Raw genomic sequence first — 27701 nt, 5'->3', positions numbered from 1 at the left:
TCATCTTCAGTGACAGTTTGAGGGGAAAGAGCAAGGGCTGCTGCTCTGTCAGGTCAGCACCCAAACTGTCATTCAGCGAACAGAACTCTGGGTAACAACTTAGGAGGCAAGGGTTCTAACAAACACAGGCACACATAATACTGCATGTGTTATTTAGGGTACCATTCAATGCTTCCGTACGTCAGGTTGACATCGTGTCATGTTCCAATCAAGGGAGGTTTTAACTCTATTCAAAATGTTTTGTTTTGTTTTTTAATTTTTGGTGGTGTTTAAAAGCAGCCAGAATCTTTTCCTTTTATCTTTGTTATGTAGGGCTCAGTTTACTAGTTGAGTACTTCCCCATTCTATTTAGGTCACTTAACCTAGCTTTGACTGGTCTTGAACTCATGATCCTCCTTTCAAATGTGTACCAGTGTGCTTGGCTTCCATTGCAGTTTCAAATTTCTCCACCACAACTCAAAACAGTCAGTCTACACCTCCATTTCCAACCTGCATTCAGACAAACCATGCTTTAAGAATTATTTAAAATCAGGTTTAAGAATGCCTATCCTTTTAAAAGACTCAACTGAGGTCTTTTAAAATCCATTAAAATCTAGAATCAGATCTGCAGCTGTCAACTGGTCTTGAAGAACATCTGGGAGCTTGTGGAGAATGCTAAAGTTCTTGGTGCTCGCCACAGCACATCTGATGCCAGAGACTTGTGAATCCCTCTTAGATGGTGCCAGTTCTTCCTGCTGAGTGTCAGAGGGCCACCCCATGGACTGTATGCCTGGTGCTTAGCAATCTCAGCATCAACTGTGCTCGAAGGAGACTGGTCATCCATGAGTACTGATCTAGTAAAGCTTGCGGTATGACATCTTATACATTAGATCTCCTCTCTTCACTGGGTTGCAACCAATATCAATGCTCACATCCACACCCTCATGGTCATAGTGGAGAGTGGTATCTGTATTCTCCGCAGCAGCACTGACCAAAGGCGTCATCTTGATATGTTAAAATTTGTTCTTTGTGGTTTGCTACTGTTGTGCCAGGAAGCATTCATGAACCTCCAAAGACCACCAAGGAGCCAATTCAGATGCCCCCTGCCAGCCTTGGCACAGCAGGATGGGAAGGTGGAACCCTGAGCCTAATTTTAGGCAAGCATTTATAGAGGCAAGACATGTGATTGAGGGGCCATTATGGCCTTTAACATAATTGGCTAGTGCTGGGAGCCAAACCATAAACTTAACTTCTGCTTTCCTCTTGGTGGTTGTTAGGAAGTGAAGTGTCATATGCCGGTTTGTAACTTGGGGGTGTAGATTTCTTGGGGAATAACCTGGAAACTGGTGCTGGACACAGACTTCTTAGTTAACTCGAGTTTAACCTTAGGTCAGGTTCTCTAAGATGGAGTTGGTCTGGTCTCTCATTACAGTCTGGTAGCTCATTTATACCCAGCTCTTCTGGCACCTCACTCCATTGTTTTACATTACCAACCTCTTTATGAGCATCCAGGTTGGAAGCCTGCAGTTCAGTCCACAGGACCTCCCACTTGTTCTTTAATGTCTGGTTCATCCATGTGGGGTTCTAGCTTCTCTGTCACCTTTTCAAGTTCCTTCCAAGTGGCCATGATGATATTGGGAGAGCCCCATATGGGGACTCCAGATGCTTCTCCTGTTCTGTCTGGGAGGAGTCTCTCCTCAGAGTCCTGTTCAGGCTCTATGTCAATATCCATTTCATTTAAAGGGAAGGATAAGACACTGCAATCTCCTTTCCAATTATGGGCACCATCTTGCACATTAGAGCCTCAGCTTCCAACTTCAGGTTATCATTACTGTCTAAGAGGACAGCTCTATGAGGACAGGGCACACTTTGATCCCTACATCAAATCACTATCAGCCCCTGCTCTAACCCTGCCAGCAAAGCTGCCTTGTTTTCCTCATCCAGTGATTCTGATCTCTAAGAAAGTTCTAACCCCAATAGATAGTAAATATTTGGGAAAAGCAGATAGTGTCGATGGCCAGTTCTCCTGAAGTTATTGGAACGATGGTGGTGATTAAATTCATCATAGGCTCATATATGTGAGTGCTTGTTGCTGCAGTTAGAACAGTGAAGTATATGGTATTTCTTCCACCAGCTCTGACCTACAGTAGCTTCTGAATCATCAAATCTGCTAGTTCTTTTCAAAACAACAACACAATCTCTTCCATCATGGCAGTCGTTCCTCAGAGTACCGAGCAAACTGCAGGCCATCATCTGTCTGTTAAGTATGTTCTCCCTTGTGGCATACTTGTCCCATATTCTTCCCATGTGGTGTCAACCTTTCATTGTGTAAGATGAATCCCAGGGGTCTGTGTGCATCCCCCAGCAGTTCCTCCTAGAGCTACAAGAGGTGTAAAGTCTTGTGCTCACCCACAACGATGGATGCTCACAGACTTCCTCTCAACTCCCAAGCCTCAGTAGGTTTGCTTACTATTTCCACTACCTCTACAGTGATTTGTTCCACTGAAGTCTTGAAATCCCCAAACTCATCCTTGAAGGTTGGGATCAACTTCTTCCAAATTGATGCTGATGTTGCTAGTCTGACTTCCTGTAAATCACACATATTCTCATTGGCAAATACAATGGTGAACTTCCCAAGTTTTTAACTTATGTTGCCCATATCCATCAGAGAACTCACTATCTAAGCCAATGATGGCCTTGCAAAAGTCCTTATTTTTTAAATAAGGCTTGCTATGTGTGATGGTGAAGTACTCAAGAGACAGAGAAAAGAGATCAATGCAAGCTAGGAGGTCAGCCAAGGTTTCCATGCAAGGACCTATCTCAAACAAACAAGCAAACAAACAAACAAATCAGACGTGTGTACACACACACACACACGCACACACACACACACACACACACACACGCACACACACAAACGTATCACTCTAAAATCAGAATTCATGCATATACACACACTTATAATGTAAATTCTCACATCAGAATGATTTCATGATTATGGGCAGCAGAATAGGTGTATCACAGCTGTAGAAACAATGTTGCTGTCATCGAACATCTTCCTCAGAGCTTTGTAGTGACCATGTCCTTTCTCAGTGAGTATCTTGATTCAGTTTCTACATGAGCACATTACTGTTTGAGATCTTTGTATACAGACTTACAATGTGTTTTGATTTAGTCCAGCCCCCATTTCTTCCACTCTAGTTCCTCTTCTATCCTTCTGATTGCTATTCTTTTTCAACTTCATGTACCCTACCACCAACAACAACTGAGTCTGCTCAGGCTGACAGTATATACATGGACAGAACATGAACGGCCTCTCAGGAGAAGCCTCATTGAAGAAATCTTTCCCTCCCTCTCCCAGCAGCCGTCAGTTTCCAGTAGCTCCTCAGCTGAGGGTGGGACTTCATGACCACCTTCCCACTCCACACTGAGAACTTTGGTTTGATTTTATGTAGGTCCCCTGTAGGTCATAATCACTGTGAGGTCATATGTGTAACTGCCTTGTTTTATCTTCCACCACCTCTGGCTTTCGTGATCTTTCTCCTCCTCATTTGGGACGAACCATGAACCTTTGGAGGAGGGCTGGATATTGTTGTCCCATTTAGGGCTGTGCAGTCTATTGTCATTATTCTCTACACCTTGACCAGTTTTGTGTTTATGTGTTAAAACAGATACCATCTACTGAAGAAAATAAGCTTCTCTAATGAGTGCACTAATCTATGGATATAAGTGCAATCACTTATATCAGTTCAGCACTATATATGTAGCAAAGGAAAGTAGTGCGTTCTCCCCTGGAGTCTATGACCTACCTAGCCATATGTTATGTTTTTAATAATTGTTTCAGGAATGAGTTCTGTCAGGGTGGTTCAGATCCAATTGGAAAGTGCCAGGGGCCAGCTCTGGCATTCAGGTACCAAGATAGGATGCAGTTTGAACAAGACCAAAGGCAGATGAGCTCTGGCCTTGTAACTCTCTCTTTCTGTTCTGGGGCCAGAAGTTGCTGGTTTCTGGTGGTTTAACTCTTTAACTATTTGCTATGCTGTGGCCAAAAGCCTCTGGCTTCTGGCAATTTAACTCCTGCTGATAGCAGGGAGAAAGAAACTTAGTTACTAATTTTCTTTTCTCTTTGACTCAGGCCTCCCCCTACCAGGCAAGAGGCTTGGAGTTCCTCAACTCTTTTTGTGAGTCCTTGAGATGAAAAGAAAACAAAAAAAAGGAAGGAAAAGAAGGCACACATACAGGGACACGTGCATGTTGTATGAAGCTGAAGAAGGCCGCATACCTGCTTTATTGGGGTTCTTAGTTTTTATACTTTCTCAGGATAATTGATCACATGGTTTTCTACACAGTTATACATTCCATAAATTCACAGTAAGTTTAAGGCACTAGATCATATCATAGTAAGACTTTAGGAATTACAGCAGAATTATTTAAGTGTCTTTATATGAAGACCAGTACCTGAGTAAACATTTTCTATCTGTTACTAGCTCCACAAGTTCATTGTAAGTTTAAAGCAATAATTTTTATATCATAAGTAAGCATGGTTTTGTCGAGAAACAAATCACCTGCCTTATATCTTATTATTTTGAAGTCTTGTATAGATAAACCATCATTTTATTTTCTGCCCTTGCACTTACGGTAAACTCCCCATTCCCAGTTTATGGCCTTTAGTTACCAGAAGGTGACCTCATTCCTAACCTAGAAGGAATATTTTCCTTGACTGTAAATTTGTTCCAAGTCGGCTTCCTTTTTCAAGTACAATTAGCCCGTGACACATGGAAGTTCACAGAGTTCTATTCACTGCTTTTACTCTATAGGGAGCTTGAGATTACTGGTATAAATTTAGAGATTCTATAAAATCATTACCTAGAAATACGAAGTCATCAATTCATCTACACAGCATTACTATGTGACAGTACACCTTCATATTGATTCTGCAAGACATCTGCTCATAGGGTGGGCTGATGCCCAGGAATCATTAGGCTATTCAATAGTGACAGGAAAGGCACGTCAGCAGCAAGCATCAACCCTGTGATGAAATCTCTTGAGGATCTTGCATGTCAGAGCACACCCATTGCAGCCATGCAGAACGACGGGCCATCCCCAGAAAACTGACTTGCTAAGCCTTTAGATGGCTTCTGACAGGAAAGTGGTTGTTTACTCCCATGTTCTTGCCACTAATGCACAGGTGGGCATATCCTGATAGGCTGGTCATTTTTGTAGCTTGAAAAACATGACTTGATTGCTTTTCTCCTCTACTGGCATGCATAGCACCTATGTAAGTTTATCCAATACAAACAAAGCTCCATGGTAGTACAAGCTTGATTTCCTCAATGGTCCATTTTAAACAGATTTTATTAAACTCTTTTTGTTATTGTTATGACCTAGCCAACCCACCCCCCAAGTAATCAAGGTAGAGTCTAATGGATTTATTTAATCAGCTTAGCACAATTACTAGGGGATTACCCATAATCTATTTTTCCATACACCATACTGTCTACTTCCTAGCTTTACTTCCAAGTATTTGTTGTTTGAGTCTTGCTCAGGTTATTTCTGCTCCATCAGTCCATCCTGGGGGTGGGGTGGGGCATATTATTCGACCACATGCACCTGCTCTATCACATCTAATGGAGACCGTCTGTTTTCTTTTTCCTACTCATAATCTCTACCTGTGACCCCCAGCCTGGTACCTGAAATTTCATCTACCTCTATTCTCCCCAGTAATTGGCTATAGACACTTATTTAACCAATAACTTTAAATTGGGGAGAAAAGTTTACAAGCATCACTTGGTGTATGTGAGGATCTGTTCATCAGGGGTCACCAGATCTTGGGGACCAATCTTTTGCATTTGAATACATAGCAACACCAGACCAACCCTGAACAGTCCGTGACTCAAGTACGGGTATCTTCAGCAATAAGGTCTCACCACCATTTTATTTTTTCCTTTTATGTCGCAGAGATGGCTTCTTTACTTTTAAGTTCATGAACCAAGCTCTGCTAGCTTCAGATGTTTCCTCTTAAGCATCCTCACGTCTCTGCTTTCCCACAGCTGAAGGCAGCCAGGGTCTTGTTCTGGACTTGATGTTAGCTTAAGAGACGTTTGCCTCGACCTGCATGGCTTTAGGGTTGCCCTGACTAGAGCCATGTGGGAGTGAAGAGATGACATGACAGTGAAGAAACTACAGACACAGATCCATAATAGCAGGGATCCAGGGTGCTGTGCTTAGTCTCATGGAGAGGACTTACTGTGAAACCCAGAAATGCCTTGTCTCAGAGTTTCCATGGCTGTGATGAAACACCGTGACCAAAAGCAGCTTGGAGAGGAAATGGGTTATTCCCCGCACAGTTCCGTGCTACAGTTCATCAATAAAAGCAGGAAGGATGAGAATTCAAGCAGGGCAAGAGCCCCGAGACAGGAGCTGGTGCAGAGGCCATGGAGGGTGCTTCTTTGGCTTGCTCGCCTTGCTTTCTTATGGAATCCAGGACTACTAACCCAGGGATGGTCTGGGCCTTGACCCATCACTCATTAATTAAGAAAATGTTTTACAGGTTCTAGGCTACACCTGCATCTTATGAACGCATGTTTTAAATTGAGGTTCATTCTCTCCAATAATGTTGCTTGTGTCAAGCTGACATAAAGCTATCCAGCAGACTCCTAGTTGGAAAGGCTCTGTAGGGGAGTCTGTATTAGGCTGTAATCACTTGGAGGGGAAGAAGTTGCAGCTGCTAGTTTTTGCACACCATGATTAATCACAGTAAGCACTCATTCTGGACCTAAGGAAGGCTTTGCCATTTTCATGAGTTTGAGGCTATTGTATATAGGTTTCTCTGAGACTGAAACATTTCATCCTTCAGATAAGCTCCTTAAGCCAGAAGATAAACAACTCAAAATGACTTAAGGAAGTTCCTAAAGCTGAGCAGATTCAATTGACTATTTTCCCCCCCTCTCTCTCAAGAATAAACAAGCCAAGCTGCTGAGAGCCACTCTTAGACAAGCCAAGACACAAAGAAGACTCTGAGACCAGACCAGCTGCCTGGAAGAAGCTTAGACCAACTGAATCACTTGGGAAGGATATTGATCTGCCTACAGACTGTGCAGTGAGCACCAGTTCCCCAGCTTTTGCTAGCTGTTACTTGTGCTAGGGTAGGATTTGGTGATACAGCTGCCTTTCAGAAATTTCTGCCTCCATTAGTCACCCCTCTCCCATATTCCTGTAAGTAACACCAATAAGACTCATTGGTTCACCAATTGGACTTTGGTGGTATTCATACTTTGATCTGTCATGGGCTTCTTATTGGGAGTGAATAGACACATGTGTTGTGTCTCCTTAGGAAAAGTCTTGTCACACAACAGAGGCACCGGGGCCATGCTCATGTTTATGACACATAACATTCAGGACTTCCTATCCCCACAGACTGCTGCATGGCCAGTTCTCCCAGACACTAAAACTTTTTTCAAATCAACAAGCGGGGCTGGGGATTTAGCTCAGTGGTAGAGCGCTTACCTAGGAAGCGCAAGGCCCTGGGTTCAGTCCCCAGCTCCGAAAAAAAAGAACCAAAAAAAAAAATCAACAAGCAACAAGGCTGTTTATGATTACTGGATAACTCCATTAATTTCCTTCTGGAACTTTTTCTTTGTGTTGATGGCTACTCGGTGTGGAAGGTCCAGTGTGTGGTAAAATTTAGCCACTTCTGGCTTAGATTTAAACCCCTGGATTTAAATGCTGCTGCCACTAAAAGGTATAGTTTCGATATACTGTGAGTGATAACAAATAAAAGTTGGAGAATAAAGTGTAATAACTTGAGGATGAAATGATCAGAACACATGCCCTTCTTAGTAAATTCATTGTCTTCTAGGGCAAAATTTATGGTGCCCCCATACACTAGATGATCAAGGTGTTTATGTTCAAAGTAAATTTCAGACCTTTAAAAAATAACTCAATAATACTATTATGTTTTAAGAGGCATACTTAGATTGTGATGTTTAATATAATTATTGCAATAATTGAATTAATATATTTTATAATTCTCCCTATTTCTTATTTATTAACCTTGTTTTTATCAATTTTGTTTTCCACTCTTTTCTTTTGTAATTTTGATGGAACATGTATTGTGTTCCTGTTCCCTCTCCTCTTATCATATCAGCTATTCCCTTGCTTAAAGCAATTTTAATGATTCCTTAGAGTTAGCAATGAACATCTATAGCCAATCCAAGAACAGCATCATCTAACACCACGCCACTTTGCAGATAATTTGCATTCTTGATAATGGAGAATTAGCAATTCCTCCTTCCCATCCCTTGCAAAACTGCTGTCATCTGCTTCACTCATCCACAAAGCATAACCCTTTAGCAAAGATATTTCTGCTATTAATCTTTTGAGGAAACTGCTTTTATTAAACCAAGAACAGAAAAATAAAGCATTTTATTTTATTTTCATTAATTCCTTCATATATACATATCATATATATATATGATATGTATATATGCAAACATTTCTTATTAGGTAAGTATTATGATTTGGACTTGAAGTGTGCTCCTGAAAGGCCCATGCCCAGGAGGCTTGGTTCCCTGAATTCAGACATGGGGCACTGGTAACAAGCTAGAGTCACAAGAGCTTATGACTGGATTAATTCATGACGATTCATAATTTGATGAAATGCTTTACTTGCCACAGGTAAAGTTCATAACCCTCAAGATTTTTCACTCTGAGTTGCCAGATTAATTTCTCACCAGTCCTGGCTCTCCAGGGGCAGGGGTATTGCTTTTGTTGGACTGTGATTCTCTGTATTCTTTTCTCACTCCACTCTATAGGGTGGTTAGTTGTCCTTTAAAAGAATGACTTGAATTCTCTAATCTCAGAGAAATTCAGTTTGCTCAGTTTCTGTGTTGTGAGGACAGGGTAACAACTTTTTGCCTTTCAGATGCAGGACCACAGCACAGCCTCCTTTATAGCAGGATGGCTTGAATAAGTATTTCTTATCTCCCTGCCCTGATTTCAGCCACCAGTAAAGCTTTTGTGAGTTAACTTGGTTACACAAACACTTGAATCACAATTTTCTCATAGCTACACCTGACATCTGTTGTGTAATTCCCTTGGCACTGATCCAAGCACATTATACACCAACCACTCCCTGAAATAGTTATAAAGTAGTACCTACTTCAAAAGGTGGTAAGTGGAGGTGTTATCAGGGTATGAGAAGGTCTCCTGGCTCGTTAGACTTCAACCAGTCTAACCTCTGAACCAACAGTTGGCTTGCTAATATTTTGAGGTGAGCAAGTTTTTGGTAAAAATGGATGTAACTGGACCTAGGCAACAAAATATCTTTAGTTCCTCCATTGATTTTCACAGAATCATTAAATAAAAAAATGAATGTGCCTTTCTGTGCACTCCATAGAGTCTGTATTTTGCATTTATTGTAGCTCAGAGAAGACCTGCTCCATAAATATTCTTAAAATGAATAGGACTATGGTGTGTGCCAACAACCACATGCCTTAAAAGTACATTAGAAGAATAATACATATAACAATAAAGAATATGCATTAACATAGCAACAAAATAAATCAGACAAGAGAAGCACTCTAGATCAATTTGGAGACAAAGACTTCGAACTCTAAATGTCAGTCCACATTAATTGAGAGGCTGTGAGTAATGTTGTTTTGGTTTGGTTTCATGTTTTTATTTCAGGTGCAAAATGACAGAATGGGACTGATCCTTATTCTTGGCGGTATGAGTTCTGTAATGGTAGTCTGAAAATATTCTACATTATAAACATACACTGGAGAGGACAGTGTGTTTCTCATGAGTGATGCAGACAGAAAGTCCAGGACATTCCTATACCATGTGTGTATGTTCCACCATGTGTGTGTATGCTGCACCATGCGTGTATATGCTGCTTTTGTCACCACAGTTGCTCCAGGTAGAACAGTAGCAAAGCAGACACTTTTGACAAGAGGGACAGGACAGGACTACAGAGATATAGAGCTTTTTCCTTCTGAGAAATTGTCACTCTACAGCTTAGGCTGGTCTACAACCCACTATATAGTCCAGCCTGTCCTTAAACTTAAGGCAATCCTTCTGCCTCGGGCTCATCAGTGTTGAGACACCACACCAACTCTGATAATTTTTTAATATTGGACAACAGGTACACACTTGAGGTTTGGTTTTTAATTATTTCTGGGATTGTTTTCTTTGAGCCAGTAGAGGGAGCTCAAAGCTTAATTTTGAATCCCAACTGGCTAGCTTTTTATTTTTCACTGTTGGCATTTATTTTATGTGTATCTTTTATTTGTGTGTATATCTTTTTACCACATGTGTATATGGTCCCTGCAGAGGCCAGAAGAGGTTATCAGGTCCCCTAAGCTCAGTCACAGACAGTTGTGAGCTGCCTTATAGGTGCTGGGAACTGAGAGCAGTGAGTGCTCCTAACTGCTGAGCCATCTTTCCTGCCTGGCACTGTAATTTTCCTAGATGCTTTTCCTTTAAAAAAAATTTTTTTTAAAAAAACAAGATGCTGGGAAGATGGCTTAATTGGTAAAATGCCTGTCATATAACCACACAGACTTGAATTCTGATTCCCCTGCATCTACATAAAAGCCAGACATGGTCATATTCTTTTTTTTTTTTTTTTTTTTTTGAGCTGGGGACCAGGGCCTTGCGCTTCCTAGGCAAGCACTCTACCACTGAGCTAAATCCCCAACCCCCAACATGGTCATATTCATGTGAAACCCTGGAACTGGAGGCCAGAAATGGGTGGATTATGTGAGTCTGATGGTCAGTCAGTCTAGCCAGTTTTGAGTACTGTGTTAAGTGAGAGACTTAGTCTCAAAAGGTAAGGTAAAGAACTGCAGTAGAAATAGTTTGTTCTTTGTAGACAGTAGTTTTCCAGTGTAGACCTCTGGCTTCTATATAAGCACACACATACATTAAATCGACTATCATAACAAGGTGGTTTTGCTCCAGCTTTTTTTTTCCTGCATGTATGTCTGTGTGCCACACGTGTGCATAAAGGCACTTAAATTTTCTTTTAGGTCAAATGATAGGAACATAAACATAGTGTGATAGTTTCCATGAGAATGGCTTCCATAGACTCATATATCTGAATGCTGGTTCCTCAGTGGTGGAACGGTTTGAGAAGGATTGGGAGGTGTGGCCTTGTTGGAGGAGGTGTGTCATTGGGGTGGGCTTTGTGTTTTCTAATACTCAAGTCATTCCCAGTTAGCTCTTGCTGCCTGTGCTTGTGGGTCAGGATATAAGCTCTCAGTAGCTGCTCTAGCACCACTTGCAGGCTTACTGATATCCTCCCCACCATGATGGTCATCGACTCACCCTCTGAAACTATAAACGACAATTAAATGCTCCTTTCTGTAAGTTGCTGTCTTAGGGTTTTACTGTTGTGAACAGACACCATGACCTGGGCAACTGTTATAAGGACAACATTTAATTGGGGGCTGGCTTACAGGTTCAGAGGTTCAGTCCATTATCATCAAGGAAGGAACATGGCAGCGTCCAGGCAGGCATGGTGCAGGAGGGGCTGCATCTTCATCTGAAGGCTGTTAGTGGAAGACTGACTTCTAGGCAGCTAGAATAAGGGTCATAAAGCCCACACCCACAGTGACACATCTACTCCAGCAAGGCCACACCTTCTAATAGTGTCACTCCCTGGGCCAAGTACATACAAACCATCACAGTTGCCTTGGTCATGGTATCTAATTCAGCAGTAGAAAAGTCACTAAAACACATACGTCGTTTTATAATTCAATTCCAATTATTTTCTAAGTTAGACTATACTTTGACATGTGTTTTAAGCTTCCCGATCACATGAAGGTTATCTCTTTATTTGCTCATGTGCAGTTTTGTTGAACGGAAATCTAAAATCGTGTTATGAATCATGCCAGTTCTTTGATAGGTGTTGAGACTTGTGATCCTGTTTTGTTTTGTGTTTATGGATACATATTGTGACTACAAATGGAGGTGTGTGGAGTGACTTCATGGCTGGATCTAAGTTTCAGCCAAGGCCTCATAGCTTGCTAACATCACAGGAGAATGTGAGACTTCTTCCTACCTTTAAATGAACATTCACTTCAAAGCTCGATACTGGATAAGAGAGAATGAAGTGGTCATTCAAGTGTTCCTTTAACCACAAACCTAGAGAGCCAGGAAGTCTGTCCTCTCCATCCAGATGTGGAACTCATGCCATTCTTAGTTGTACTGGCTGGTTTGGTGTGGCCACTTGACACAAGCTAGACTCATCAGAGGGGAAGGAGCCTAAGTTGAGGCAATGCCTCCGTGAGATCCAGCTGTAAGGCACTTTCCTAATTCACGACCAGTGGTGGAGGGTTCAAGCCAGGGTGGGTGGTGCCATCCCTGGGCTGATGGTCCTGGCTTCTATACAAAAGCAGGCTGAACACGTCATAGGCGCAATGCAGTAAACAGCGCCCTGCACCAGCTCCCACCTCCAGGTTCTAGCCCTGCTTGAGTTGCTGTGCTGACTTCCTCCAATGGTGGACTGTGATCTGGAAGTGAAAACCAAATAAACCCTTCACGCCCTTAAAAAAAAAAACAAAATAAAACCAATAGCATGATTCTGAATGTGGGAGTATAAGTTGAATAAACTTTTTCCTCCCCAACTTGCTTTTTGGTCATGATGCATTGTTTTATAACAAAAATCCCTGCTGCTGAATTTTACCAAAGAAACCTCAGGAGCCAGAGGCTGCGGTGAGAGCCTTGCTAGCTCAGAGAGGCAGGGAAAGCACCCAGCTGGCCTTCATACTCCATCCAGGACATCCCTGAACGAAAAACCAACCACCACCATCACCTCCTTCCCCTCCCCCTCTGCTTTCCCCTCCCCCTCTGCTTTCCCCCCCTCCCCCCATGTTGTCTTAAATACCTTCCAACTCAAAGCCCCTCCTTTCTCCTTCCTTATGTGTACTCTGTCAGCTGGTTAGTTGCTCTGCCTCTCGAGCTATCATTGGCTTCATTTAGCCCTTGGAATAAAGGTGTGTGATAGGCTGAGCTACACCACAACTACTTGTTTACAGCAAACAGAAAAGCTCTAGGTGCAAAGGCTGAGCCTCAATTGGAAACAGACTCTTACAGCTCACAATCTCGAGGCTCACCATGTGACCAAAAACCCTGCAACAGTGATGTCCTGTGGCAACAATAATAACCCTAAGACATTCATTTAGTCAAAGCCAGGGAGACATTAGAAAAGAACCAAAGGGCTGGGTAAGTACACCCCGGATTTCAAGGATACAGACAGCCATTGGTATCTGACTTGTCACCATTCTGAAGGCCTGGATAAAGCTCCCAGGGTTCCATGCATGCTTTCTCAGGAGACCCAATCTGACATCACTGCTGTGAAGGGAGAGAGCAACTACAGTAGAATGGGGATTGCTGGAAGCCAGTAGCTAAGTTCAGAAGTTGTAAGCTCATAAGAAACAATAAGATTCTATTTTTAAATTAGAGTGGCTTTTTATAAGAGACCTAGAAATTGGATATGGCTATAAAACAGTGCTTCTTACCAGATTATAAACTTAATGAGCCTTGAAAAAGTCACCCCACCCCCAAGTTCTCCATTTTTGCAACCTTTCTTCTCTTTCCAACGGACAAGTGATTCCTCCTTCCTTACTGTAGGCTTTAAGTCCACATTAGCTAATCAGGAAAGGAGATCTGTCTGCAGTTAGGTGGGGATGGAAAATTGATTGCATTGCACTGGACTAGATTTTTATAACCCCAAAACACCCATGGAACTGTGAAACTTCTTCAGATCTCATCTGGAGACAAACCAGAAGGCCAGGAGAATGAATTAAGTAGAAATAAGTAGTAGTGGGGGGTGGGGAACTTGGGGGACTCCCTTAGAAAGTCCCAGATGCCAGGGATGCTCGAGGCTCTCAGAACCCAATAGGGATGACATTCGCCAAAACATACAACAGGAGGAAGGAAGAACCTGAGGAGACTACCTCCATCAGATAGACATGGCCCCCAGTGGAGAGACAGGGCTACCCACCCATCTCAGAAATTTTAATACAGAATTGTCCCTGTCTAAAGGAAATGCAGGAACAAAAATGGAGCAGAGACTGAAGAGCATCCAGAGACCGCCCCACCATACAATCCATCTGCAGATACCAAACCGTGACACTACTGTGGATGCCGAGACATACTTGCAGACAGGATCCTGGTATGGCTGTCCTCTAAGACGCTGTGCCAGCACCTGACTAAGACAGATGCAGATACTCACACCCAACCATTGGACTGAGCCCGGGGACCTCAATGGAAGAGTTAGGGAAAGGGCTGAAGGAGCTGAAAGGGATCACAACCTCATAGGAAGAACAACAATATCAACAAACTGGACACTTCAGAGCTCCCAGAGACTAAACTACCAACCGAAGAGTATTCATGGGCTGGTCCATGGCTCCTGCTACATATTTAGCAGAGGATTGACCCATCTGGCATCAGTGGGAGAGGAGGCCCTTGGTCCTGGGGAGGGTTGATGCCCCAGTGAAGGGGGATCCTAGAGGGGTGATGAGGCAGGAATATGTGGGTAGGTGAGGGAGTACCCTCTTAGAGATAAGGAGGGAGTGGGGAGTTCATGGAGGGGAGACCAGGAAGGGGGACAGCATTTGAAATGTAAACAAATAAAATGATTAATAAAAAATGAGGTTGGAGGATTAGTTGCCTGTTCCCTGTTATTTACCACAACCAAATCAATAGTCAATAAACTATATAGAGGAAATATATTTCTATGTTATGTCTAGGCATACACACACAACAAACACCACACAGTGGCTAATTACATTCTATAAACATGTTATGCCTTTCCCAACTTTTTGACATTTTCCATTTTCTACCTTTTCTTAAATTATTTTTAATCCCCCCATAGTTTTAGATGACCCTGTCAATCCCATTTGGATTTAGAATTATTATCTCTAGGCAAATTGCTTCTTTTTGCCACATGTAATTATCTCTAATAAAGCTTTCACTTTCCACTCTATTGAGTTTGATATTAACATAAGAGCAAGTTTCTGTTGAATGGGGCCTGCTTAGTATGTTTTTCTCCATCTTTGGAACTTCTTGATCATTGCACTTTAAATGTGCCTTTTTGATGACACAGGACACATACCTTTTGTTGTCACATACTATGGAGCCCTGTGTCTTTTATCTGACAAGTTTATCTCATTTACTATAATTGTTTGTTCAGATATTTTCTTAATACCTCACTGTGCTTGTACTGCAGTCATTTTTTGTGCTATGTTCTCCTTTTATTGACTTTAATCAATTCATCAGTGTTTCTGCATTTCTTTTTCTTCTGTTCACAGATTAGCATCAACACTGACTTGATTTCTGCATTTTATAGGTTTACCTAATTTTAAATAGTAATTTTGTAAAAGCAACAGTAGAAGCTTAAGCATGCAAAACTTTTATATTTAAGCATTCGATTAAAAGATCAAGCCTAGCTTTCCTTTGCCCCAATCTCACTGCTCAGAAGAAATTTCTTTAAATACTTTTAGCTTGATTTTTAATTACATACATATTAGTAAATAAGGTTTTCATGCTGCTATTTAATTTATAAAATTGGAGATACTGCCTATTGACTACTTTAGTCTAGTGACAAACTATACACTAGTGTGCTTTTGGATCTCTCTCTCTCTCTCTCTCTCTCTCTCTCTCTCTCTCTCACTCTCCCTCTCTCTTTCACCTCCTCCAACAAGGCCACACCTCCCAATCCTTCTCAAACAGTTCCACCACTGAGGAACAAGCATTTAAATATATGAGCCTATGGAAGCCATTCTCATTGAAACTACCACACTATGTATCTAAGTGTGTGTGTGTGTGTGTGTGTGTGTGTGTGTGTGTGTGTGTGTGTCCATTTGTGGATGCTATAATCCTATGTGTAAAGGACCCCAATGGGACTCGGTGGCACACACCTTTCATCCCAGAGCTCAGGAAGTATAGCCAGCTGGATGCCTGTGATTCTGCGGCCAGCTTTGTCTACACAACTACTTTAAGGTTACCTGGGGCTACATAGTGAGAGCCACATGGTGGTCAATATGGCTCTGTCAGAATTGGATCCCCACCTGCAGAAGATTGCAATTATATGCATATTTTTCATTTCTTTTAAAGATTCGTTTATTTTATGTATATATGTGTTCTGTTTGTACATATGCGTGCCAGAAGAGGGCATCAGATCCCCTTATAGGTGGTTGTGAGCCACCATGTGGTTACTGGGAATTGAACTCAGGACCTCTGGAAGAACTCTTAACTGCTGAGTCATCTCTCCAGCTCCTATATGCATATTTTTCACCTCGTACAAAAAGTCAAATCAAATTGGATCAAATGCCTTAATTCAAAATCTGGAATGATGAAACGTCTAGAGGAAAACATAAGGAAAACTCTTCAAGACACCGGGGTAGGAAAATTTTCCTGAACAGAGTATCAACAGCACAGGAACTAGCCCCGAGTACCAACAGATGGGATGGCATGAAGTTAAAAAGTTTCCATTCAGCAAAGGAAACGATCAGGGGAGTAAACAGACAGCCGGCAAAGCAGGAGAAAATCTCTACCAGCTGTACTTCAGACAAGGGGCTAAAATCCAGAACTTATGAATTGCAGAAATTAAATGCCAAGAAAATAAACTGTCAATCAATAAATGGGCTAATGAGTTAAAAAGACAGTTTTCAAAAATAAGAACAAACAAACAAACAATCAAAAAGAGAAACACAAATGATTGTAACTTAAAAAATATGTTCAGCATCCCAATACGTGGGGGAAATGCTCATTAAAACTACTTTAAGATCTTACCTCACCCCTGTCAGAATGACTATCACCAAAAACCTGTCAAGTGTTGGAGAGGATGTAGAAGAAAAGAATCTCTTCCCTTCTTTATTCCCTGTTAGCGGGGTATAAATTTCTACACAGGCACCATGTGACTCCTGGGATACACTCAGAAGTTCTGTATACTACCATAGAGATATCTGAGCCCTATGTTTATTTATTGTTTCTGAAATAGAGTCCTATTCTATTTACTGTAGTAAGGAAATGGAACTAATTTAGTTGTCCATTAACAGATGAATGAATAATGAAAATATTATATATATGTATATACATATATATGTTGGAATACCATTCATCTCTAAAAAAATTAAGTCACAAAATTTGCAAGAAAGTGGATGGATTTATAATGTATAATACTAAATGTGAGCACCTCAGAAAGAAAAAATGTTTTCCCTCATATGCAGATCCTATACTATACTGTATACATAAGTGTAAACAAGTATGTGTGTGTGTACAGTATCACATATAGAAAGAGAGCAAGAAAAGGTAATATTAGGTGATGAGGAAGGAATGAATTCAGGGAAAGGGCACACGAGCCATAAAGAAGAATGTAGAGCTAATTGCTTTTCTAATTTTAGAGTGTGTGTGTGTGTGTGTGTGTGTGTGTGTGTGTGTGTGTGTGTGTGTGTTGGGCTGTATATGTTTTCTGTGTGGTGTGTGCATGTGTGTGTTGGGGTATGTGTATATGTGTATGTGTGTGTGTTTTGTATGTGTTGGGCTGTGTGTGTTTTCTGTGTGTTGTGTGTGTGTTTTGTATGTTGTGTTGTGTGTGTGTTGTGTGTGTGTTGTGTATATTGTGTGTGGTGTGTGTTCTGTGTGTGGTGTGTATGTTGTGTGGTGTGTGTGTGCGGGTGTGTGTGTGTGAACAGACTGAGAAAGAAATTAGGGAAACAACTCCCTTCACAATAGCCACAAATAATATAAAATATTTTGGAGTAACTCTAACCAAACAAGTGAAAGATCTCTAAGATGATAACTTCAAGTCTTCAATCAAAGAAGATCTAAGAAAATGGAGAGATATCCCATGCCCATGGATTGACAGAATTAACATAGTAAAAATGGTCCTCCTACCAAAGACAATCTACAGATTCAATGCAATCCCCATCAAAATCCCAACACAATTCTTCAAAGACAAAAAAAGAGCAATTCTCAAATTCATCTGAAAAGGCAAAAAAACCCAGAATAGTGAAAACAATTCTTAACAATAAAAGAATTGCTGGGGGAACCACCATCCCTGACCTCAAGCTATACTACAGCTCTATAGTGATAAAAACTACATGGTATTGGTACAGAGAAGACCTCTGCTAATGGGAACTACAGTGCTGATCTCAGGGCTCTTCCTCTAGCTTCTGGCCTTCTGCAGTTGTACTCTCACTCTTGCCTCAGGGACATACTCTAGACTTTCCTGTTTCCTCTCCAAGCTTTCCTATTTTGTTTTGCCACTGAAACTACAGCTTTTCTGCCACCACTGCCTTGTATTTGTAGCTACTGATCTAAATACTCCCAGTTGGAGAGCCTAGCCGTCTATGCCTGTGTCTTTTGCTGTCTTCCTGTATCCTGTTTGCATCTTTTAAAGATGTCCAAGTTCTATCCATCCTTCAGTGCTCAGCTCAGGACTGGTCTTAAAGGATCCCTCAGCCAGAAATAATCATTCCCTTTCTGAACAGCAATACCACACTATATACTATGCCTGGTTTTCATAATAGCTTTGGACGGTCTACAGTTTTGGAATGAAAGGATGCATATCCACAGCCAAGCACATAACACAATGTCAGATGCAAATGCAGAGGGTCATGGAAGTGCATCACACTAACCAGCAGACACCCGTTAGGTGACTTAATGTCTGTTGCTCTATGTAGCTATTAAATGAGTTACTATACTCACCCTGCTTACCCTGTAGGGTTGCAGTAAAGTAAGCTGAAATCTGTGCAGATAGAAAGACATTATTCAGTATATTACAGAAACCTAAGATACTTTTATTTGATATTCCATCAGTGTTTATTGAGCTAATAAAAACATTTGAATGGATAGATGTTTACTACTTCATGGAAATGAGGGAAGGATGCTTGAAGAAGGCGTGACTTGCATGTTAATTCAAGTTCACCTTTCATGTAAGGAAAAGTAAGCATAAGTGATGAGGTAGCAAATTAAATTGTAAATGATTTCTAGAACTCATAGACGGAGAGTATTTCTCACGCATACAAAATAGTCCCATCACGTTGCATTTAAAGTACCGCAGAACTGGAGCTTGAATAATGGCTCAGTGGTTAAGATCACTGCTTGCTCTCCCAGAGGACCTGAGGTCAATTCCCAGCACCCACATGGTAACTATTAATTATCTGTAACTCCAGTTTTCTGGACTCTCCATGCTCTAGGGATATCCATGATGTACAGATATGTGCAGACAAACACCCACACATATGAGATAAAAATATGCTTTTAAATAAGGCACCATAGAACGTAGAAATAAGAAAACAATCTCTCTGCCATATCGACTGAGTCATCAGATCTCATTAGCCAAGTGTGTTTCTTCCACCTCTAACATTGTGGCAATAAAATTTCTGAAGATATTCAAGAAAATCAGTAAGTTCTGTGAAGTTAATATTTTTGGGTGTGTATAGCTTAGTAGCTAAGAGCAAAAATCTGAAACTTGAAATCGGACTGATTGAATCTTGTTCTATTATTTTTCCTGTTAGTGTCATAAAGCATTTTCAACTCTCACCAAAAACAACTTAGAGGAGGTGTATCAGTCAGGCTCTCTAGAGGAACAGGTCTGAGAGAATGATTTTACATATATATATATATATATATATATATATATGATAAATAGATAGATAGGAGAGGGGGAGAGAGAGAGAGAGAGAGAGAACTCTGAACTGAGTCCTTCCTAAGTTGATCAGCAATCAAGACAATGCCCATATAGTCCAATACTCTGATGTAGGCAATTTCTCAACCGATGTCCTCTTTTCCCAACTTGATAGTGAAAACCAAGCAAATAGACAGCCAGATGTCTAAGACCATTTTTGCTCTTGCAGAAGACCAGAGTTCAGTTCCCAACACCCACATCAGATAGATAACAACTGCCTGTAACTCCAGCTCCAGGCCCTTGTGTATACCTGTGCTCACATGTACGTGCTCCCCCCCCTCTCTCTCTCTCTCTCTCACACACACACACACACACACACACACACACACTTAAAAATAATCTTGTTAATCTATAACCAGTGCAAGGGGCTGGACGCTTCACTTAAACTAGTATATGACATTGACCATATCCATTTACATATACATGACATTTAAGCTGTTCTGTTAAGTATAAATTGGGTATAATATTCCTCGTTATGAGTGTTAAATGAACTGATATATATGTAGAGCTTAAAATATTATGTGACACGTATAATAAGAACTGCAATATCTGTGTTAATAGTTAACCCTATAGGTTTCTATTCAGAGGAGGTGGGCTCCAAGGTTCGTGTGGATACAGAAGTCTCTAGCTGTTTGTATCGTTTATGTAAAAATAGTATATTATTTCATTGGAATCTGTGCACACCCGCCTGAGCACTGGAAACCGTCTTCTGACTACTTAGAACACGCAATGCTGTGTGCTGTGGAAATAGTTGCTGTCTTATATTACCTGGGGAATAGCAACAAGAAAAATTCAGTTGAATCTGTGAAAGTGGAACCGCAGGATGCAGAAAAAATGGCTGTGTACCTAGTGACACAGCCCAGGGTAGAGAGGTAGGAAAATGATCCTAAGCTAAACAGTTGTCATAAAGGACGCACCAGCAAGGAGCAGAGAGCAAGTGACCATGAAGAAAAGCCGCACTGGAACTGTCAAATCACCTGCGATGCTTTGTTGCCCGTGATAATGCGAGGAGCAGGAGCTCCATTATCACAAAAGAAGATAATCTTACATTCATCTCCGCTCAAGGAGTCTTTAGGAAGCATTAGGGCATCATTCCAGGGGTGGATTGGAAAAGGCTATCTTACAGTATTCAGACAGCTTTTCATTGTACAAATCCCAGTCTGTGAGAGGATGGCACATGGGTGGGAAAAGCAACCAGGGTCATTGACTATAGAGCAGTGGGTCTCAGCCTTCCAAAGGCAGTGACTCTTCAATGCCGTTCCTCACGGTATGGTGACCCACCCAACCATTAGATCATCTTCACTGCTACTTCATAACTGTAATCTTGCTACTGCTATGAATCATAATATCTGTATGCTTCTGTAAATATCTGTGGTTTCTGATGATCTTAGGCAACCTCAAAGGGGTCATCACCCACAGGTTGAGAATCCCTGACATAGAGAATCTGCAAGGTAAATCATGCAGACAGGGTAACAAGCATTAGAAACATCCCTTGAACAGTCATTTTACTTCAGTGTGAAGGCATTTTTTTTCCATTGAGAAACAGAAGACAATGTCTAAAAACCCATGCTATTACTGTAGGAAACAATTCTTTAAAAAATACTTTATTTTTATTTGTGTGTGTGTGTGTGTGTGTGTGTGTGTGTGTGTGTGTGTGTGTGTGTGTGTGTATCTATGTGAGGCTATGGGAACAAGAGTGGACATTCACGTGGAGGCCAGAAGAGGTCATCAGATCCCCTGGAGCTGGAGTTTGACAGTTGTGAGCCACCTGGTGATGGGGACTGAATTCAGGGTCTCTGCGATAACAGATAACAGTCCACATTCTTTTTTTTTTTGGTTCTTTTTTTCGGAGCTGGGGACCGAACCCAGGGCCTTGCGCTTCCTAGGCAAGCGCTCTACCACTGAGCTAAATCCCCAACCCCAACAGTCCACATTCTCAACCACTGAGCCATCCCCCTAGCCCAGAAATGTGAATGAAGGGCTCTTAACGGGAATCATTCATCTTTAACATGGGTTAGATGACAATTTTTGCATTATTCTTATAGCAGGTGCTTTTAGTGGATAGTTGAAATGAAAATTTAAAAAAATGTTATAGCAATTTGTCTTTTTTTTGTATCATCTAAACTGTTTAATATGAAATCAGAATGAAGATATGAAATCAGAATGAGGAATAGAGTCATGCAGAAAGAAAAGTTTTCAATATCATGAATGCATAAATATCAGTGATGTTATTAAAATATGCAATCTTAAGTGTGATACTTTGTCATTGCTATAACCTTTAGGTGAAGAACCATTTTAATGTACATTATTTATTCTGGGCTTTGTCGAATGACTGCAAATCTCTCTTAGTTATTTTACTCCCCCTTTTTCCTTTGACTTTTGCTGCTATTGGCTCTTAGCTGAGATCAAAACCATGACTGAGTCACCTGCATCGATATTTTGTATTTTCACATTTAAACATGTAAAGAGTTACCTGGTAGCCCAATAGACAGCTGGTGTTTTCTATTTACACTGACTATGCTAATTCATAAAATTATTTTCTTAGGAACAATAATAGGAATTAAATTCTTATTTCAATATTTCTGTCAATACTCAATGACAGAATGCAAGAAAAGAGAGGGCAATGAAGCCTAAAGGGGACAAAACATCCAACCATGCGTCACTTTGAGAAAGGGCAGGGCTAGAGCGGTGTTGGAGCCGATGTGTGGCTCAATTCAAAATTCACTGTGAGATTTCTGCAACCTTTGGGGAGAATCTGACAAACAGTGACCAACTGACACCATAGCTTCACCCTTCAGCCACCCGTCGTGTTTTAAACTTTTAAACATTCCACTGTTTTGTTCTCCCAGAAGCGTGGAATACAGAATTCCGGGAAACACTACACAAAAGTCAAAATATCCTGTGTTTAAAGGCTATGTCAGCCAGCGCTTCCCAGACTGGCCGTTCATGGTGAGAAACTTAACTCTTCAAACTTTTCAATCATTCACCCTTTTTGTCCACGTCAAGATGAAGTGGTCTTTTGTTTCCAACAATGCCCCAATTGATGATCGCATCATCAAAGCCACTGGCAGTGGACAAAGCACGGAGGCAATGTCACACTGTGCAAATGGCCCTCGGCCTGACTGCCGTAGCAGTTACCATTGTGTCCGAGTGTCCAAAGTCTGGCCCAGGCTACCCAGTCAGCCCATCCCCCTGCATGGGAGGAGTCACTTAAAATGCAAACCTGGCCCATGACCTCACTCGCGCAACTTTTTACTATCTATGGCAGCAGCCGGCAACCTGATTCTCGACCCTGCATGAGAGCTTTCTAGAAATAAAAGAGCAAATACAGAAATCACCAGAGAGACCGTGTCAAAGCACTGTCCTTCCTCTCACTGGGAAAGGCTCAGTCTACTTGGCTAGGACTTCTTTGGGGTTAAAACCCCAAACAAACTTCTGTGTTCTTTCACGCGAATCTGGCAATTTCAATCTGAAGTGTCAAGTTTGTGAGTTTCGTTTTCCCCAACAACTTGGCTGCTAACAGGAAGGAAAAGAGAGCTATCACCATGCATACTGTCTTCTACTTTTATAAGACACTGCATGACTGAGAAACTTCTAGATCCATCTGCCCAACTGCCTGTTTCTCACACGGCATTGTAGCCCCTCTTGCATAAACACAGTCTGCTTCACTATCCTGTATGCCCTTTGTGCATGCAATCTCTCTTACTCCTTACTTATAACTATAAAACATTTGCAAATCCCATGAGCAGACACGGTTAATAAAAAGAAGTACAAATATATTTACAATGACATCTTTCCTTCCTATTCATGGTGACCTTTTTCATTAGAAGTAGTTACCACGGATTTTGTAACATGCTGTTCCTGAAGTGTTCTGTGCATATAGGAGTGTGTATACACCATTATCTACTGAGGACTCACCCCAAGAGCCCCAATGGATGCTGAAAACACAGATAGTATCACTATAATATATTATAATATATAGTGACATCACTATATATTATAGTGATACTATCTCTATTATTGATATAACACATATGATAAAACTCATTAGGAATTTATGACATTATAGATTAACAATAATGAAAATAAATAGAATAGTTATAACAGTACACTGCAGTAGGAGTTATGTGTATGATATACAAAGGATCTTATCTATCAAATTGTATTCACTCCTCTTGTCCTAATGTGGTCCAAGTGAAGTCTAGGATGCGGGTCTCGTGACACACTGTTCTGGCCCTGTGTCTGAGTTACTTCTAAACACTGATCAAGAGGACGGCTAAATAATTAGGAGGAGTGTGATCTAACTATTTCAGCGTGGGTATCACAGTGCTACTCAGAATGGCAGTCACCTTTCAACTTTTAAACAAGCCTGAAATTTTTCACTGACTAGTTTCAGACAGTACCTTGAATGCAGGTGTGGGGGTTTGAAGATGTTTGGCCCAGGGAGTGGCACGATTAGGAGGTATGGCCTTGTTGGAGTGGGTGTGGCCATGTTGGAGAAAGTCTGTTACTATTTGAGTGAGCTTTAAGATCTTCCTCCTAGTTGCCTGGAAGCCAGTCTTCTCCTAGCGTCCTTCAGAACAAGAGGTAGAACTCTCAGCTCCTCCAGCACCGTGCCTCTCTAGACACTGCATGCTTCCCACCTTAATAACGGACTGAACCTCTGAACCTGCAAGCAAGCCCCAATTAAATGTTGTCCTTTATAAGGGTTGCTGTGGTCATGGCGTCTCTTCAGCAATGAAACCTGAAGACAGCCATCTTGTTACACTAAAGAGTGGGAACTCACTGGGAAGGCATAGCATTGCTTCTTTTCCTTTAATAGTGAATTTTGTACAAATTTTACACTAGGCTATGACCTGTCTATTTGTAAAAATTCTAAAGGTTTCTTCATACCGTTCTTCTCAAATAAGTAATTCTCACATTCTTTGTTTGGATAGTAAATGTCAATCATCATGTCCCAAGGACTTACAAAGTTGACTCTGAACTCCTCTCTCTCACATCTTTGAGGTCAGAGCTGACGTTTGTGATAAGTGAATTGGCATGAGTTTGATAGAGGAGACATCTTGATTAAAGACAGAAAGAAGAAGCAGAAGAAAAAATTTTTTAAAAATATTTTTTTTCCTATTTGACCTTAGTAATCGTGGTGTATTACACACTGGTGATTGTGTAAAAGTCCACTTGTGAGAGCGCAGTAGCATACGGAAGAGCTCATTAACACAATTGTGTTGATTTAGACATTGGCACTCACCTGTAATCTCAGCATTTGGGACACAGAGTTCCCAAGTTCAAAGCAAGCCTGGGCTGTATGCTAAGATCTTGTCTCAAAAAAGAGAAGAGAAAGCGGTTTATTTTCCTGGGACTTGCTTTGTAAATTTACACACCATTCTTACAAGTCTATCCCCTCCCCACCTCACTAAGCCCTGTTACAGAAACCTACTTTTCTCTGTTTGTTTGTTTGTTTGTTTGTTTGTTTTCTTAATGCATCTATTCCTTTAACTACACACAACCTCTCAAAACTGAACAGGCAAACAGGTCATTTGAGTAGAAGGACACTGGGAAATACGAAGAAAGATCCTTTCAATGGTCCCATTCGATGTCTTTCCCCATTCATTTCTTGGATGTTCCTGGTCTTTATTTACTGTTTAAAACACAGATTATCTAATAATTAAACAGAAGGATCAAATCAGCAGCAAGAGAAGTAAAGTTCAGAAGCCTTTCTGAAATGTTGGTACACTGTAATCAAATATATAACACTCTCAGTTTTCTGCCTGAACCCTCTAATTATTTTTTTAAATAACATTTTACTCCTTTGTAATTGACATCCACAAATACAGTTGCTTTCAGAGAGAGAGAGAGAGAGAGAGAGAGAGAGAGAGAGAGAGAGAGAGAGAGATGCCTGGCACCTTCCATTAGATGCACCACTAGTCACTAAAATTGTTCTGGTCAAGGCTAGAGAGAAGGCTCAGTGAACAGAAGCACTTGTGGTGCAAACATGAGGATCAAAGGTCAAGTTCCCAGAACTTAAATGTAGGCTGGATGCTTAGCGATGAGCATCTGCGGTCCTGATGCTTGGATGAGGCAATGGGAGTAGAAGCCCTCAAAGCCCTAGAAGCCCTAGAAGCACTAGAAGCTGGAAGGACACATAAACTGGTGTCTTCAGTGAAAAACAGCAAAGAAACCCTTTCTGAAACAAGATAAACGCAAAGGGCCTACACCCTATGCCTGAAGCTGTCTCTGACCTCCACAGACCACCATGGAGCGTATGGGCCTGCATATCCCCTCTCTCGGTCTCTGTCTCTCCATAACTTTATCTCTCTGTCTCATTGAACTCAAGCTCATGCCAAACTTTTCAATTTTAAGTAAAAAATGAGACAATTTTTATTGACAAGAACTGGACTCAACTAAAAACATTCACTCTCTTCTATTAAGGTTCAAACATGCAGAGATCAGTGCTATACCCTCCATTCTATCGGTTTATTATCAATGATAAATGAGTAGCATTCTCACAGCAGCTGAATCAAGGGCACATTCTCAAAATCGTCAACCCCCATGGCACATTTACAGTCACAATGTCACATGGCTCTTGAGATCTGTCACTTCTTTTTCAAAGTTCTAAGGTTCCATAGTCACCATTTTGCCTCCCCGAGAGTTGAATTAAATAGTTGGTCCAGTCTGTAGAATGAATAACTCTGAGACTTGTTCTGCACCTTCTGTGCTGTTCTATTGGGTTGATTCTCTAGTGATGCTAGTTCAGTGGTTTCAGAAATGCGTGTTTACTTTTAGATTTGCAGTGACATATGCTAAGATGTCCAACCAAATGCTAACCCATGATTTAAAAAAAAATAGTAGATGTTGGAATTTCTCAAATGGATTGCCCTTTATAAAAATTTTTAGATTTATAAAGATATCTAAGAAACTTCTGATCCGAGTATTTCTTTTTCCTTTAAAATCATTATCTACTTTTAATTTATTATTGCCTTCTGAGTATGCCTTCTGAGACACAGTGTGTCTGCGTGTGTGGTTTGTGTGGAGATAAGGGGGTAACTTTGTCGAGTTGGTTCTTTCCTTCCACCATTTTGTGGGCTTCAGGAACCAAATACAGGTTGTCAGACCCATGTGACAGTCAGACTATCCACTGGGCCTTTTTACAAGACAACGCATTTCTTAAGCAGCACACTCCAGCTCTGAAATCACTATCACGACTAGGACAGAATTAAAGTGGCCTCCTAATGCAGGAAGCCAAGTGCTGTTTGGCTCTGTAAGTCTCTCACTTGAATGTGTATAGACATTCCTTCCACTGGGTCAGAGAGCACGCAGCAGATGTTGCTGAGATAGCTCTGAAATCTGGGTTATTAATGCATGATGAATGTATTCTCTGATTAGACATAAATCCATAGTAGGCACATAGGTTCTTCATTCTGACTTTGAAGTCTCTTTTCTTCCTAAGTCTTCTGTGAGGCAGAACTTTTCTGTGTAATGTTTGGTTTCCTAGTGTAGCCTTGAACTAGCAAAACCCAAAGCCCTGAAACAGGGACATCAGCCTACCACAGGCTTCAATTTCCTGCATCCCATCTTGGCTGCCTCACAAACACCACGAGATGATAAAGGAGAACAAACAGGTAGCCATTTCTCTCTGAGTGGACGCGCCCTGCGATGCACACCAGCATACACATTCAACTGAGAAGTGGTTTAAAAGACCCTTCTTGCCGATGTGCCAAATGATCGTGAAAAAAAAACCCTTCTACCTTTCAAAAGTGATAAATGACCACGTTCCTTTTTAATTTAAGCCACGGAAATGCGTTTTTCAAGCCAACTCGGAATAGATCGCACATGATGCTCAATCTGTGCAAAACACGCTTGGATAGCAGAAGCCGAGGCAGCAAGGATTAAAAAGTAATGAGACCACTGAACGAGGTATTAAAAATAATTGCAAAGAAAAAATGCTCAACAGAGGGTGTCTAGCCCTCGTTGCTACTGGGTCTGTTTTACCAGCTTAACTGTTGGATGCTTTGATCAGAGATAA

General features: G+C 41.2%; 1 long non-coding RNA gene and 2 pseudogenes across 1 annotated transcript in view; 1 reads left to right on the top strand and 2 right to left on the bottom strand.

Moving 5' to 3' along the window:
• The window catches only part of LOC147999808 (uncharacterized), a 70928-nt gene that overhangs the window by 13560 nt on the left and 29667 nt on the right, over positions 1-27701 (top strand). The gene's annotated exons all lie outside the window — the stretch shown is intronic.
• Positions 576-1717, bottom strand: Ppp4r1-ps1 (protein phosphatase 4, regulatory subunit 1, pseudogene 1; annotated as a pseudogene).
• LOC147999809 (serine/threonine-protein phosphatase 4 regulatory subunit 1 pseudogene) lies at positions 1717-20760 on the bottom strand (annotated as a pseudogene).

Source organism: Rattus norvegicus, chromosome 18 (genome assembly GCF_021556685.1).
Source record: "Rattus norvegicus strain SHRSP/BbbUtx chromosome 18, alternate assembly SHRSP_T2T, whole genome shotgun sequence".
In the NCBI taxonomy this organism is placed as follows: Eukaryota; Metazoa; Chordata; class Mammalia; order Rodentia; family Muridae; genus Rattus; species Rattus norvegicus.
Note: the sequence above shows the minus strand (reverse complement) of the source record. Positions and strands in the feature narration are given on the sequence as shown.